Below are 15522 nucleotides of genomic sequence, written 5' to 3' on the forward strand. Positions count from 1 at the left end.
ATCATTTGAAATTAGTTAAGCGATACTCAAGAGGTGCCAGAGGACAAACCTGAGCATTGTCATAATGTTTGAGCAAGCAGGAGATGCATACAATTGGAATAACCTCTGCCACTATCAAGTGAGTGAATGAAAGGAATTGCATCTGGAAGTGATATTGTGAGTACTTCATGTATTTTTTATTCAGATTAAAATTGAGTAGCAGAGTAAGTCACTTGACAGAAGAAATAACATTCCATTCCAGAAAGAAATTTTCAACTTTGATTTGAACGGGGACTGAGACATTGCCTTGAGCACACTGCAATGCAGCATACAGCACATATCACATGGAATGCCTGAGATTCAACAGTAGATCAATGTGTGTATGTGTGTGTGTGTGTGTGTGATTTACCATTCACATAATATAACTTAAAACTGCATGCAGATGTGAGGGGAGGAGACTTCAGGTGCCTGAGTAATTGTTTATTTTGTGCCCCCATGTACCCCTTTGCTTTGGTAAAAAAATATATATATATATTTATATTGCTGCTGTCTGTAATTTTCCCTTACAAAATAATCACATGTGCAATTTGCCTTTTCATATGTGAAAATCCAAATTTCAAATGTGAATTTAACTGAATTAAAATATTTGCATGTGAAAAATAAAAAATAAAAAAAGGTCACGTGAACTGGACATTTTCTTATGTGATTAACTTTTTCCCCCACATGTAAATAAAAGCTTCCTCTTGTGAAAAGAAAATAGGTTGTGAAATTTGCATCTTAACTTATTCAAATGTGAAGTACAATTTTCACGTGAAAACAAAACATGCGACTTGAAATAGCATAGGTGTAAAATGGATTATTTTCATAGTTCCTGCGCACTCATCACATACTGGGTGTTCGCATGTGGTGAGGGTTGATTCATTGTTCGGTTAAATATATTCTCCACAATAACTGGACGTTGTAAAACTGTTTTTTGAGTTTGCGTGCCTTTTTACACTTTGAGCCCTTGTCCCTCGAAAGGGGGTGTAAGCGAAGGGATTGGAGACAATCCCTAATTTTGGGGATCTCAAAGAATATTGGAAAGTGCATTTATCACTATAATTATCTTATGCTAGTTAATTGCCGGATGTTTGTCAGTCTGACTGCCAGAGTGCAGACGGTTCTGTGTGGTGCTGCCATGTCCAAGGAAACTCTGCCTTGGGCACAGTCTCTGGATGTCTCTTGGGCTGTCTGTAGGAAAAGCCGGTCTCTGTCATGGTTTTCTTTCGTCCTTTTGGGAAGCCTGGAGGCTGTGCTAGCTCGCTGTCGCAGGAAGGTGCATACTGTAGACTATGTGCGTTTACTTGTTGCTATGTTGCAGCATGACAACAATGTGTAAAGCTATAGTGTCTGAGGGGATCCTGTGGTGGATCTTTAGTTTCTTAAGCTAACTTTCAGTATAGCTACACATTTACTTGGAGTTATACCACTGGTTGTGGCTATAACCTGAAAGAGAGTGTCTGAGCGCTCCTTTACAGAGAGGCCTTTGCTCTCTTTAAGCCTGTGCCATCAGAGAGTGCCTTATGCACATATTTCCTGTTGAGCAGCAAAGATAAGAATGGCAAAAATGCATGTGATGGGAATGTACATTTATAGTACAGGAAGTACCCATTCCATGTAACCAGTTTGTCCGTGAGTATGTGATTGTGATGTCAGACTGACCTCTTGATCCAAAATGGCACCCAGTACTTACATCAGGGAGGATCTAAGGGGTGCTGTTGTGATAAAACACATCTTTTAAAGGTTATACTGTCCTTGTAAGATTTATGGTGACAACTTAAATATTAAAATTTTGAGATGTTTTTGCAAGTGACAGCTTCGGCTATTATGGGATTGTTTGTGAGCAACACTGTCTAAGTTAGAGGAAGTTCAGCAGTCAGTGAAGACAGAAGAGGTGAAGAGATTATATGGTGACAAAAAGAAAATGAAAAAAGAGCTGATATTATATATTTAAATATATTGTCTTTCTCAACTGAAAAAGAGCACATCTCACATATCACAGTATCACGTTGGCTTAATATTGGCCACCAAGCAGCTTAACACATGCTTTGAGATTCTGGTATTAATTTCTTATTGGCACCATGTAATCAGCCCAAGCATTTACAAACTGTTTTTAATATTTAATGATCATCTTTCAGTCTTCCTTTTGGTTCTGAATGAACATCCTTGATATCCTCTGTAAAATTACATTTGTATTAATACTATGGACAAGAAATCACTTATTGACAGCAATTTTTACTTCCAATCATTACCCTCCTGCGTGGTAGAAATAAAGGGTTAGAAATCTTACATTTAAACAGAATTAACTCCAACAGCACGTGTACAAATTTTGAAAAGAATCCACTGGCATGTAAAACTATAATTGTATCATAATTGTACCTGTACATAGTGTGGTGCCAAGAAGGGAATTGGGGTGCTGTCCACCAGAGGGCAGCACTGGCCCTGCAGACAGGTATGGTCACCGCTGTGATTCGTTGTAATCACACCAGCTGTGGCCCATTACCTGATTATGGGCTCTATAAGAGGCCTGGCTCCCAGGCTCAGAGGAGAGGTATTTGGGAAATGGGGAATGCATAGTGTGGTGGACGCCTGCCTGGTTTTTGTAGTTTTTTTTCTTTCCCCCCCCCTTGTTTGAAGTTTTGGCCATTCATTTGTTCTTGAAGACTTCTATTGTTTTGGCTTTTTTGGATTAATAGAAGGCAGTAGTTCAAACATTTTGTTGTTTTGTCCTGTCTGTCCACCACATGAGCAAGCGGCTACCCCGAAGCCCTGCCTCACGTTGGAGGAGAATGCAGACATAGTGCCCCCTGGTGGAAAAAAAAAAAAAAAAACAGAAAAAAAGAGGAAGCTATTCCACGTCGGCGGCACTGCACTCTTGCTTCTGAGCCCTCTTCTGGTTGCTGAGGCCTGGGGTAAGCCAAACTTTCTCTTGTTTTGTCCTGTCTGCTCACCACATGAGCAGTGGCCACTTCTATTCATCACAGTAGGAATCCTGCAAAAGAAAGCTTTTACACATTGCACACAGCCAACGATACCTGCCCATAAGTCACATATTCATTAACCTGAGAAAGAATGTTGAGTGCCAAGGGGAAACTCAATAATGTAGGTGAAATTCCACCCAGAAAGTATGGATCACATAGATATACATTGTTAGCGAGGTATGGTTCAACCATTATTTATAGTACCCTGAGAGGCAGTCTTCTAGGAGGTACGAATGTATGTTACTGCATAACAGGCTGGAAGTTACAGTCAATAAGGAGTTAAGCTGAAGTCATTTTGATCATGCATGCAGTATATCTGAGAAGTCTTAGTCATGGTTGTCATAGTTACAAGTGAAGAGGCAGATGTGATGGCATTTTTCCTTGCCAGCCACAGCCCCATTTAACAGAAGTATAATGCTGTGCTCAAACTGCAGAAGGTTCATTGACACTGGCACGTTCAATGGGACACAGTATCTATGACCCCACTACATTGAGCCTGTATGGGTCATTAGGATGTTGGTGGAATGAAAATTATGAAAAGGGACAAAACTCAAAAAGAAAATGGAGACTAGCTTAGTATTTCTGGTGAATCGATGGAGCTATATCAGAAGCTACGGGTTTGGACATACTGCATTTTGGGAAAGCAAAAAGTTTGCAGTCAAAGTTTGTTGATGACAGAGGCCACAACATGTGCGAATAAAAATAAGCTTAACTCAATTAGATCAATGTATAGCATAATGTACTGCAGATTTGTGCTGTTAAATAATGTTTTACTCAAACAGATCAGCTAATTATGATATCCATGAGAGTGTGGATATGCATGAAGTCACTACTATACAATCAAATTGGTTCTTGTGACAAAATACATATTTCTCATTTACTGAATTTACTGCTCCACTTTGAGCCCCAGTACACAGGAGGAATATTAATCTTCACTAGAAGTCTGACGCAGCCTACAAACTGTGTCAAAGGATGGAATTGGTACGCAGAAACAGAAAGCATGGTGGCTGTGAAGGGCAAGACAAATTAACAAATCAGAAAACACAAAAACCATTCATAAAACACATTAACAAATACAACATCTTCACAAAAGAAAATAACAAATCTGAAACTACAATGTAATTTTGCAAAACACAATCACAACACAGCAGCTCAACACAATACCAACAGCTCCTGTACTTGGAAACACAACATTTCACAAAAACAAACAAACAAACAATCAAACCAAAAAGCATGTCATAAACGCATTAATAGCTAAGAAAACACAACAGCATTTAATCAAACACTCTTAAAGAATACAACAGCTCCTCTTTATTAAGCCCTGCAGTACTGAAACATTAACATTGCTGTGAACGATCAAAGAATAAAGACAATTATGCAAATGGACATACATCAATTTTGTATCATGCAAAAATGGTTGTGCAGGGAGTACATACTTTAACATAAAATCTAACCACAGAAGGACATTTGAGAACAATCAATGGGTAGAGTTGATAAGCTTGCTCATGTGTGCCTGACTTTAGAATGATTTGTGATGTTTAAATTGATCATGCATAGGAACGATTTAGTACCTTAATTCATGCTTATGGACATACTATAAATAATTTGTGGGAACATTTTAGGAAACAAATGTGTGCTCACATTTACAATGATTTTAAAAATGAGGCCCCAGAGCATCATGATCACATACCTACACAGTGAGACAAATGTACACACTTATTTACAGCTACAATGGAATATTCCTGACTCCTCATGTCATCCAGTACGGGTTTTCTGTTTACCTGTAACTATGTTTCTTAATTGAATCATTGAAAGAATTATTCCCCCTGGAGCATTTGACAGGGCCAAATAGCTTCCCTTGTGTGATTGTAGGTATTCTCTAATCTGACTGGTTAACTGTTATTGCTCTAAGAATGGACAGTGCTTTTAAGGAAGTCTTTGAAAGAAAGTAATGGTGTGGACAAGGTTGTGTGTGCTGGGTTTGAAATGTTTCTATGTTGTTGGTCCTGGAAATTTTATCAGTTTGGGTAGCAATTGTCAATGTAAAAGCAGACCTAAATAATTGTTCAATGCATGAAACCCAGAACCTAGCTGAAAGGGCTTGGGAATGTTCTTACCGCCTTGTGATTAAGAACAAAGAACATGAACTCAGCATCTCAGTGAGTAGTCCTTTCCCTCATAAAGACTATGAGACACCAGTCTCAGGATTGTGTCAGGCAAGCATACCCAGAAACCGCCATACCTGTCCTAACTCCAGTGATGACTGGAGGGAAAGGCCAGGGAGACTTGGGTATAACCGTAGCTGTAGGAATCAGAAAGAAGTTTTCTCATTACATTATTTCAGCTAGTCTCACCAACTGAACTCCCTTACACTTGTCAATGTATGTTGAGAGGCAGGAATAAGACACTTCTGTAATGTGGATGAAGCTGTGTGTCTCTAAGAGAAGATGTGTATGATGTTGAAATTTGTAAAAAAAAATGATGTTATTGGCATGGGCTCTGCGACATTTGGCAATAAAAACTATTTGTTTAGATTTTTTTCTCCTTCTGGAACCACAACTAAGCACAGTTTTATCAATTTTAGCTCTCTATTTAAGCATTAAACATTTTATTTTCAGCATTATATTTAGAACTACACTGTCTGCTGCGCCATAGAGAACATATACTGTGATGCTTGTTTTCATTTTTACCCAGTGGCCAAACATTACACATTGAGTTCAGTTCTGTAACATTACCAGTTAATTTAGTTGACTCTAAACTGTAGCCATCACTGAACTTGTGGGGGGGAAATGCAGCCTCATCAGCAAGAGCAAGATCATGGCTTAAGAATCATGGCAAAACCTCTATGAGAGTTCCAACACAGCTCATTGGCTCCAACAATGAACAAAATATAAAAACGGAAAGAAAAATCATTGCTCATAATTTAAACATTTTGTCTCACCAAAGAAAATAAAAAGAAGTAGAATATTGAATTAAACACATTTTAATTATATCTTCATAAAAGGCCTTTACAGAAATCTGGCAGAAATACAGGTCTACCACAGTTTACCAACTAAAACCACTAAACATCATGGGGTAATTTTTCCATAAACCAGTGCAACCAATGTTTGTTCTACTATGGAATCTATGTATGCCCCCAAAATAAATCACGTAAACATTGTTTTTTATTGTTGGGCTTTGAATATTGCTGCCTCTGAAAGTTAACAGTATTAAACTAGAAAAGAAAATCCAAAGTCATTTTGTACTTCTTTTTTCCTTTTCAGTTTTATAACTCTCAAACATGTTTCTTTTATGTATTCTGCAGGCAGCCAAAAGCACTTTCTAAGGCTTCCTATTGAGATTACTGAAGTTATTAAAAGTGATAAATGTTTTGACACATCACTCAAGTGTCAACTGCTCTGCTAGATATGTTCGTCTTTAAAAACTTCATATAATACCCATTGATATGTCACAGAGTGATTCTGACCTTTAGAGAGATTGATTTATGTGTCTCCAAAGGTGAAACTATTAGTCTCTGTAGCAAATCCACCTTTGTGCGTAATTTTGAATCTTTAAATTTCAGGGACCTTCAATAATTCCATTTTGAACAACCTTTCATAGGTTAGGTCACTTGCTCAGAGACAAGTGCTCAGCAAATTGAATAGAGGTATGTAACAGAAAGCAGCATGGAGCATTTTGCTTTCTGGTTTTGTTATCATTAACAGCAAAGTGTCCTCTCCCATAAAATGCTTCATTCATTTTCTGTGGCAAATGTTATGAAAAGTGTACAGGGAACGTAATTTAGTTTTTATTAAGAATGAACTAGGACATCAGAGTTATAAATGCTAGAAGCATAATTATTGTTAACCCTCTGATGGTAAATGAAGGCTTTTCACTGTACATTTGCATGCTTATTTCATTACTTTTATTCCCATTGCCTGTTTTATGCTAAATTCTGTCTGATGAATGATTTTGCACCTCAGCATTGACGGAAAGTTGCTTTCTACAGTTTGAAGGAAGAGATATTTTGTAGGGCAGCAGAATGTGGGCAGGATGCCCAATGTGTGATTTGCATGTTGAATATTGTTATGGCGATATGAAATGCAATGAGACAAAGATTTAAGTTTACCATTTTGATGTGCTACAAATGTAGAATCTGCCAATGCATAGACTATCTACTGTGTAATAAATTTAAATTATATTATAAAAAAAAAAAAAAGATTTATTGAAAAACGTAGGTATCAATGCAATCTTGTTTTGATCACAAAAGTTTAAAAAAAGTCAGTACAAACTACAAAGATCCATTGTAGCAAATAATTCCACTTGCTTCTGTTCTGATTCTACCAATCTCTGATATTCCTCCTGCATTTAAGGGATGGCAACTTGGGATCTGTTGCCATGTTTACATGACTTCTTTGTGGTGCAAAACTAACTGAAAATACTTCTTTTTTTTTGTACTGGAACATTTGGTTACAATATGTATTCATGCAAGGAAACGCATACATGACAAAGTGTTTAAGTTTCCTTTAATATTAGTGTCCTTGTTAAATAGTTGTCAAGAGGTGATTCTCAGAGGAAAAATGTGTTGGGGAAGTACCTCCCCTTGATCCGGGCCCTGATTCACCAAGGAATTTGTTGCCACATCGAAAACATGTGTCAGTGTCTGAGTGCCAGACATCTGTATGATACATTACTTTGAACTGAATGATGTTATTTGCAGTTGTGAGAAGTTATTTTTACAAGTGGTGTTCCAGAGTGACCGGCAATATTCGGGTCACAAGCCCTGTTGTTCAACAGAAATAGATATACGATTATCCTCACCAGAAAGTTGCCTCTATATTCTGAAGATTGATTTTTGTGCTTGAAAGCAGTTGATAGTTGATGGGTGTGTATGGGGGAATGTGTCCTGTGTTTGATGCTGCTATTGAAAGAAGCTGCTATCAAGAATATAGTGTCAACTCCACAAGCAATGTTTTTGAGAGTGCCTTTTTTTCTCTGAAAATTCATTTGGATGTTTGACTACCAGGAACAGCATCAGAGTACAATTTTGAGTCTTGTAATTGCTTAATATGGCGCATGGTTGTATTAAAAAGTTCAGTAACAACAGCAAATATGTGTGATTATATTAGACAACCTTTCCTGGTCCTCTAAAAACTGTAAATGGTTGTGACATAAACATTTGTGATGACAGTTGCTGTTATGAAGCTGCATGAAATTACATCATTTAGTTTCCTTTCTGTATGGCAAACCATAACATAATTTTATAAATATCAAAGCAAATGCATCACATTAAAATTTGGTTGACAACATCAACATTTAGCAAGAGTGAGTGAAAATTAAATGACTGAGAAAGTAGAGTCAAGGGAATGAAGCAACAACAAGATAAGAGGTGAAGAGGCTTGTCGTTTGAGGATGAGGATGCCAGTGGTTTAGGAAAGCGATGCACTTTAGAATGTGCAAAACCACGGGTTTATTTGATAGACCGCCTTTAACCCCACCTAATAAGTAAAGGATCAGTGGGTCTGCACAGGTGCGATTCAGGCTCTGTCCTCAGGTACTTTAAAAATGGGGCATAAGCCTGCGGTTCAAGACTTCTGCTCTTGGGAGTTGGCCCCTCGATCCCAGGGTAATGTTGAATGTAATAATTCACATCTGTGGAATAATATCGAAAAGCATTTGTATGAATGTACCCTTAATTATTGAACGCTCGTTTTGATTTATTAATAAGAAGATGAAAAGAGAATACGGGGAGACTTTAGGGACTTAGAGAAGAAAGAAGAGTGGAGCTGCAGCAGGAGAGCAAAAGGTAGAGGACGTATGGCCAGACGAAATCACGGTCGGGAAAAAGTGAGAAAGTGGCAACGTGCCAGAAGGGGAACAGGAGGATTATAGTGATGACATCCTCAGTCTTGAGTTTGAAGATGATCCCAGGGCACTCAGTTACATGAGCTGCCTCAGTATTAATATTCCTTCGGCCCTCCTGCAAGGCCTTCCTAAAATAGCAGAATAACTCCGCGCACCAGGTCCAGATTTTAATGGTAATTAATGGTAAGTGATGTGGGATGTTTTTCACTTCATGCATAGCCTCAGGAGGGTTTCACTCCAGAGGAAATACCAAGCGAAAATCCACGTTCTTTTTGCCACTGAATTTATTCTGCTCCGAGACTAATGAAATATTATACATGAAAAAAGCTGTGCTTTGTCAGTCCAGCACTGTATACTGAATTTCTTCTGTGGTGAGCAGTCTATGAGAATGTCATTTCTCTCTGTATTACGTGTGCTGTTTTGGAATATTTTGCAGAATGTTTTCATACAGTGAGTACAGATCTATTTAATCTTCATGAAAGGCCTGGAATTGCCTATGTACCACTGGTGCATGGTGCTTATTCCTATACTTGTCTGCAATGGGAAGCACGTTGGCATCAGTGTGGCAAAGACTATGGTCAGGAAGATTTTTTATGCTACTACATGTTGTCCATTGGGGCATAATGAATCAGGCAAACGTAGAATCCACCCATGGGGAGTGAGCAAGCCTAGTCTCATTTGCATTCCTAGAACTTTGCCAGCTGAGTGAAGTATTGGTGCCTGATACTGGGTATTGTATTCAGCAATATACTTTCTTCCTAAAGCTGGGAGAACAGCTAATACTGTAATTGTGTTTTACTTACAGTCCCTGAGTGGTCATTTCCCTTGCTCTTCATTAATAAAATGGTAAAAAGAAAAGGCAGGTCACATTAGAGGCATAATAAAAATGACTATTTAGTCCTGCATAAATGTGATTTTGAAATTATGCTGTTGATAATGTAAGGCAGTGATATAGAACCTTCCCAGTTTTGAAAACATTATTACACCAGCTGCAGCTGGGTGTAAACTGGAATTAAAATAGTTAAGTTATCTGCGGTCTATCCCACGTAGTTATCATTTTACATAATCAGGGCATCATCTGCAAGAGCAGAGGCATAGACAGATGTTTCAGTCAATTGAAACCACCAGCATGGATCAGATCTGAGAGGGCTCTCTTTTTAAAGTATTTTGGTATAAATTAATTAAAGCCAATTACTGGTTTACTTTTAATTTAGCATATTTCTAAGGTTGAATAGTACAGGATACAATATACTTTTATTTTTTCCTTAGAGGAACTACTGGGGAAGTAGCCAGCACACAAGAAATTTAGAAATTCAAAGAGTAAATGAATAAATAAAGAATTATATTAAGGATATTCTCGCAAGAACATCCATACACAATTTACATAGAACTTACGCAAATACTTAAAATTAGGAAACACAAAAATTAATTAGCACTGTTGGACTCACAGCAAGAAGGTCCTAGGTTCGAATCCCAGCCTGAGCTTTTCTGTGTGTGGAGTTCTGCATGTTCTCCCCGTGTCCGCATGGGTTTCCTCCAGGTACTCCGGTTTCCTCCCACAGTCCAAAGACATGCAGGTAGGCTAATTGGAGACTCTAAATTGCCCATAGGTATGAGTGTCTGAGTGAATGGTCTGTGTGCCCTGCAATAGATTGGCGACCAGGGTGTATTGCTGCCTCTCGGCCAGTGCATGCTGTGATAGGCCCCAGCACCCCCCGCGACCCTGATCTGGAATAAGCGGGTATAGATAATGGATGGATGATGGATTAAAAAGGGCGTGCAGTGTAATTGATGAGGCAAACTAATATCGGCAGATATAAGTAGTGTTCAGAGCAATTTCATTGATGTGATTGCTTCTGCTACCAAGGCTGGTTTGGGAATTAAGGTGTTTAACTGTAATAAAAGGCTTTATTCCCATTACTTTTTTTCATGATACATTGTTAATGTTTGCCTTATTTATACAATGTGAAAATAAGAGTTTGAGATAAGCACAGGGTTTTTATTAACAATACCTGCACAACACGCATCAATTGCATCACCCATTTATAGGCATGTTGAAGTTCCCTCACTTAAGGTCATTGAATGACATCTGTCTCTTGTATACAACACTGTAAAGATGGTATCTGGTTATGGGAGAGCAGAGGAGTTAGGCTTGGATCTGGCAGGTGTGGCATTGAATCATGGGAGGGACAGAGGTATGACCTGTTTGTTTGTTTGTTTATTTATTTATTTATTTTTATTACCTGTTTTTTTGTAAAAAGGGAAATTGACCTATGGAGGGCCATAAAACGGGGCCTGGTTCTCAGTTATCTGTTGGTGTGCGTGCCTTTTCTGTGTGTACGGTCGATAAGACTGTTACTGAGCTATAGCAAGGTTTCCTAGGATTGATGACTGACACACTGTTGTGGGACAGTATATTCTGAAGTAGGTGCAACTGTGACTGTAAATTATTCTTTTGCAGTGAACACTTAAAAATCCCCCTTCGATTAAAAAAAGACATGATTGAAAAAGTTACTTTTCCATAATGTTACTTCTGTTAAAATGTGCATCAGCAAAATATGCATATGATTATTTTACATAAAAAAGAGCCACCAGCTAAACCACTGACAACAGAATTTGGGAGGTGGGCTCAAATGCTGGTTTTAGGAAATCACAGGGTCTTTTTTTTATATAAAAACAGTAGTGAGGTAACTAATGAGTTAACATTTCTGTTATAGTGTGAATGGTGTCACTGCCAGCTTGCTGACGACATAGTTTGCACGTTTTTTCAACCACCCAAATCCATGTCTGTCCCCACTAATTTTTTTCTATAATTAAGTGACATTTGAATGCAGTAAAAATGACAAAGAAGCAGGGTTGCTTTTGCACACCATCATAATGCTATGTGGGAATTTCATATGTCGCCTCATACAACCTCTTTTTGTTAGATATACTTCTGTTTACCGTATAGTCTACCATGGCCCCTAGAGAATTTGTGCTAGCTTGTTATAAAGAAAAGAGAAAAAAAAATAGAAATGTGAAGGCACTCATATTTCACTGTTGCCAGATGTTTAGTTTGATTTCCCAGTGCCGTTAAATTCTACATTTTAATGTTGCCCAAAATATTAGTTGTGACTATAATATAATTATAATATAATTATAATTAGATTTCATGAATATGTATCTGCCCACTGGTATTATTTAGCTGTTAATCAGACAGGCAGAGTTGCAGCCTGATATTTTTTCATCAGTCAGAGTTGGAATTGACTACCTCATTTTCTGTTTCATTTGAGTACTAACCACTGTGTGTTTTCACGACGTTTCTTAATTTATTTTAGAAGTGTATGCCTTGGTGTAAAAAAAAAAAAAAAAACAAACGTTGAAATTTCATCCATGTCTAACAATTAATCTTTCATGTAGAACTGCCAACACTCTGCTTCACTGTGATTTTATCTGTGGCATTAAAATGTCTTATTACAAGGAAAGTCTCCCTCCAGTGGTTTTATCTTCCACTACAGAATTCATGTCTGGGTTAACGAAAGGTGCATTGAACACAGGGCCTTGCACTTCAGCAATAATACCATAATACCTGGCTATAAAGACAGTTTCACTGGAGACCGCACCATCACAGAGCAAGTAAAGTTGGGCAGAGATTATGGCTTAGACATGGATGGATGGTGTGGCCTGGGAAAGGTAGAGAGAAAAAATGATGTGAAATCACATTAATAATTCAAGTTAAAAGTGAAGGAGAATCATCAGTTTTTTTGTTTTTTTTTCTCCCCCATCCATCATCAGGCATAGATAGGATTAATTGTGCTAATGGTGTCAGAGTCTAAATAAAACTGATGTGGGGGTTACACATTTATGAATGTTATATTTTATGGAAAAGGAGAAAAAAAAACAAAAAAAAAAAACATGCTGAACAAAACAGTAATGGACATTTTTTTTATTTACATTTTTTTTTTGTAATGGACATTTTAAATGGTACATGTCAATGCATATGTTATTGTTATGCACAGTGAAAGTGTCACTGCAAGATTTCATTTTATTACATACAGTACCTATTAATAAGAAAGTGCAATTGGTGAATTCATATAATTAAGGATACTGGTCATTTCTTTTCATTACACAGTCTGCTGAATTACAGACCCAAAATTGAAATCAGGTCATTACACACGGACGTGGACCTGTCCGACTTGTACTTTAGAATTCAGTCACGGGCGCTTAATCTCCAACAGTTTAATCTTTAATAATCCCATGGCAGTTTCCTCCTCACCGGGGAGTGAATTCACTTTTAGAGGTTAGCTTGGGGATGTGATAAAATATGGGGAGGGTCAAAAACTTTTGATATACTTCACTCTCCGCGGTGTCAAGTCTAAAATTGATGACTTCAGAGAATAGTAAAAGCAGTATGTGGGCATCTAGATGAACTTTCAGGAGTACATGCTGCTTGACCTGTGCTGTAATTTGCTGGACAGTTCCTGCTACCATGCCCGTGTCTCCCCTGTGACTTTTTTATGTAGGCTCCAGGAGGTGCCCACCCTTGGCTGAAACCATCAATCATTTTCTTCATATAGTTCACCATAATCTTATTTAAATCACTCACCCGAATACCATCTGAATATCCCTTGACCAATATATTGAGAATTGCCATTGTAATTGTTAATATTGTACTGAAAATTGGTTGTCAATAATAATAATAATAATAATAATAATTCATTTTATTTAATTTTAAGAGTATTTATTTAGAATGAATACAGTTTCCTGTGGGTTTGGTTTTGCACTTTCTGGTGTGCACTTGCATCTAAATAAGTATTTATCACAAGAAAAAAAATCCAAGAATCGAAAAGCCAGGCTTGAGCTGCTGCGGCCCTTAAGATTTGTGGTGTCAATAACATGTTAAGCTCTCTCAAGACCAACTCTGTCTCCTGAGATCCACATATAAATCGCATCAGGAGTATTGTAAACATAACCTAATTTTTCTGTCTTGACTTGGATAAGATATGTCATCAGTCCCAGAATTATATTGATGGCTGCCTTCTTCTGTGTCACTGCTCTTGATGGTGTTATGGATCGTCCATGCACAATTTATGTTGGTGCAATATCATCACTAAGGCATGGGATTTGATTGCCTGAGCTGCACAGCTGAGAATCACAACTATATAATAGGAGGAAGATGTTGGATACACGGCTTGACTTTTTTCACTCAAATTTTTATTTGGTGTTTAGAAAGAATGATTAGTTTTTTGTCTGTACCTTTCTTGAGGCCTGCATAATTGTGTAGCAATGTCACGGAGTGAGCAAAAATGAAGAAAAACCCCCAAATACCTGTCTGACAGAACAGAACCGCTCTTCAGGGGGCTGGCATGGATGTGTCAGTGACCACTGCCTGCAGAAGACTTCATGAACAAAACTACGGAGGCTACACCGCAAAATGCAAACCACTAATTGGCTGCAAAATCAGGATAGCCAGGTTACAATTTGCTAAGGAGTACCTTCAAAAGCCTGCAGAGTTCTGGAAAAATATCTTGTGGACATATAAGACCAATATTTACTTTTATCAGAGTGATGGCAAGAGCACAAGTGTGGAGGCCAAAAGAAAGAGGTGGGGTGTTGTTATTTCGGGGATGTATGGTTGCCACAAATGCTTGCTCACTTGTCATCAATTGTGTTATTATGAGCAGTTATTTCTTTCCCAACACATTCTCCATTCTGTCACTTTGGTACAGGTTAATACCCATCTCATCTGCCCATGACAGACTGGTCCAGAACTCTTTTTAGTCTTTTATTGTGCTTCTTAGCAAACTCTAAACTGACCATACTGTTCTTGAAGCCTACCAGTGATTTACATCTTGCACTGAGCCCTCTAAAGTTATGTTGGTATAGTCTTCTCTTTATTTTAGTATATAACACATCTATGCCTACATCCTGGAGTGTTTTTGATTGGGCTGACCTTTTTTAATCTTTTGTGTGTGCATGAACAAACGATGCAAAAGCACACAGCTAGCCAAGAAGCAGCTGAACAGCCATTTGTCCAATTGTGTTTGGTCCTGCAAAATGGGGGGAACTATGTAAAAAAACAGCTGCAATTCCTACATGGTATCAAATACCCTCAAATTAATGCTGCAGTTTAGTCTCATGTTCATTGTTCCATTTCAAATCCAATTTTCTGGAGTACAGAGCCAAAACAACAAACATTCTCTGGGAAAACTGGAAAAACTGCTACTGTATAATAATGTATGACACTGTATAATAATCTAATAATAATATTCCAATCTGATTTACAAAATGAGGTCTGATTGACAACAGAAAGATTGACAACAGAAAGTAAACAGAAAGTAAAAAGTTTTTCATTCTTGACATTTAAACTTACTTGAAATATGTATTGTCAAAAAGGAAGGTCTATCAGGGAAAATGCTAGATATTTTTAAACAGGGTTACAAGATGTACCTGCAGTACAGCTACAGAATTTGCCTGTTGCGATCAACACAGGTTTATGTGGCAATACTGAAATGGTAATGAATTGGACATAACATTGGGAACTAGGACTTGAACATCTGTAGAGACATTGATTATGTTAAACCTCTTGTCGGCTGGCTTGTGTTATAGACACAGCCATTATAAAGAATTGTAATGCACTTCATTATTCAGAGAAGTCTTTGAAGTTTTTTTTTTTCTTTTTTTTTTTCCTTTTTAACCA

The 15522-nt window shown here is 37.7% G+C and overlaps 1 long non-coding RNA gene across 1 annotated transcript in view; it reads left to right on the plus strand.

Annotated features, from left to right (window-relative positions):
• Positions 1–2582: 2582 nt before the first annotated feature.
• The window catches only part of LOC135253735 (uncharacterized), a 104997-nt gene continuing 92057 nt past the window's right edge, over positions 2583–15522 (plus strand). Inside the window, exon 1 of the long non-coding RNA XR_010329682.1 lies at positions 2583–2930. This is a non-coding gene — a long non-coding RNA (uncharacterized LOC135253735). The remainder of the gene's footprint in view (positions 2931–15522) is intronic.

Source organism: Anguilla rostrata, chromosome 4, assembly GCF_018555375.3.
Source record: "Anguilla rostrata isolate EN2019 chromosome 4, ASM1855537v3, whole genome shotgun sequence".
NCBI lineage: Eukaryota > Metazoa > Chordata > Actinopteri > Anguilliformes > Anguillidae > Anguilla > Anguilla rostrata.